This window comes from Lolium rigidum, chromosome 1 (assembly GCF_022539505.1).
Source record: "Lolium rigidum isolate FL_2022 chromosome 1, APGP_CSIRO_Lrig_0.1, whole genome shotgun sequence".
In the NCBI taxonomy this organism is placed as follows: Eukaryota; Viridiplantae; Streptophyta; class Magnoliopsida; order Poales; family Poaceae; genus Lolium; species Lolium rigidum.
Window position 1 is genome coordinate 129,822,288 of NC_061508.1, and position 2,297 is coordinate 129,824,584.

A 2,297-nucleotide genomic window follows, 5' to 3' on the forward strand; every position below is an offset into this window, starting at 1 on the left:
TGTGACCAAATCATTAGCGAACTCAACACATGGCATATTAAAGTTAACATGGCTTTGATCAAATTCATGTGGAGTTAAAAAATCAGTACCTTTATAAATACCTTGTACGTCTAGCTCACATGGTGCAAGTACCGTTGGTGGAGAAGTAGAAAATTTCACCGTCTTCTTGCCCTTGTTGGTCTTGTGCATATCTCTCTTTAGTTTCTTTTCAGCTTTGCAAGCAAAATGAAACATACTAGTGATAGAATAACATTGTTCATGCATAAGTATGTCTTGTATATCACGGTTTAAACCTCTCCAAAATCTATCAGTAAAATCATCTTCACTTTCTTCTATAAAAGAATACAACAAGGTAGTTTCTAAGGCATCATAATATTCCCGTATGGTGTAGCTACCTTGATTCAGATTTTGCAATTTTTTAACCATGTCACGAGTATATCGTGATGGAACAAATCTATATCGCATATCAAGTTTCAAATCATTCCAAGTAGTAGGTATATAATCAGGATATGACCTACAATATTCATTCCACCATAAAGAAGCAAAATCAGTGAATGTACTAATTGCAGTTTGTATTCTCTTTCGCTCAGAAAAATTATGGGAAACAAATATATCATTTATCTCAAACTCCCATTCGATATAAAAAGCAGGATCATAACGACCATTAAATGGTGGCATGGAAACAGTAACCTGATCATGTGTCTTAACCTTTCGCGGTCGTTGTTGCAGTTTGCTAGGTGGCGGCACATCGCTAACCATAGTCGACGCCCAAGAAATTCTAACTCCGTAAGCTGCCATGATTAGTAGAAAACAAGAAACAAATAACAAGTATATGTTCCTATCAACTACTAGGTGGTAGTGGTGGTATGCCGCTCACAAAATTGCAGATATAAAATTCTTACAAGTTCTTACCATTCAGGAGGTGGCGATCGGCAACCAACAGTATCAAGTAACTCCAAAGATTGAGCGAAGCGATTGCCAAGCACACGTATACCGCACGATGTAGAAATTTGTAGAGATGTAGGTAGGCTTAATATATGTGGATCTACAACCACAATAATCAATGTAAAGCTGAAAATCCGTTCAAAGTAGTCAAGTGCTGGTTCTAGGCTAGACTGTGCTAGAGACGCGAGCCTAAGACACAAACAAGTACAGCGTGTACCCACCAAGATAGCAGATGAACACAGTCAAAAGCCACGACCAGAAGTAGACAATGACGAGATATGCAACTCGAGTGCGCGCACGGTTATGCACCAGCAAACACTGGGGTGGCAAACAGTATGGTGGCAAATACGCCAGCCGGCTTGGCGAAGAGACGGGTAAAAGAAAACAGCTGACAAGCAGCAGACGGTGGAAGCCTTTTTCTTAATGGATCTAGGTAGTTGCGTGGCGACCATGCAACAATCTGCTGCATTTAACGTGCACCTCACTTTTTACGAAAAGCACGTCTCCAGGCTCCAGTGGTCTATAAATAATTCAGCTAATGTCTATCACCAATGATCCAACTCAACGTAACTTCTCCAAACCAGCTCACCAAAACAGATCGGCTCTTTCTGCCTTTTCTTTTCTCTTTTTTATTCTTTTTTTTTTTTGGCCGATCCTTTGGAAGTAGTACCAAACTTTATTTTTTAACCTGTCAACAAACTTTCTAGAGATAGATCGGATATAGCAAAGTTCACGGAGTTGATTTTCTCAAGACAACGAATACTTTCCAACAAGAACAAAACCAAACCAAACCGTCTTTTCTTGAGAGCTGGACCAGATGAAAGTATATCAAAACCCTCCAGGAAACAACCAAATAATTGATAACCCTGTCTAGGATTCCAACATGTAGGATTTATTGAATGTACAAGCGGCGGCGATAGAAACCTGACCAGATATGGTGGAACTGTCAGCTTCCGTGATAGCTGAATATGGAGCTACGGTGGTATGAGGACAGATGATGTACGGACGGCGAAGGTAGCAACAGCGGAAACAAAACCAAAATGGCGATACAAATGGCGGCACCGAACGTGACTAGAACTCGAAACTCTAAAGAATCTAGACACTAAAAACCAGCAACTCGACACGATGCAACGAAAATTCAACAAAACAAAAACAAAGTGGTAATAGCGAAAAGGCTAAGACTGGTTTTTAGGCGGGGATGAACTAATCTAACTTCTTTTTGTGGAGCTTTTTTCTGGGTTATAGGTAAAACAAATCTACACTAGGAAAACTGTAAATCTCACCGAGCAACTCTGAAATCTGATACCACTTGATAGGGCAAAGGTGTCCGATCTTTCGATGAGATGGGGATA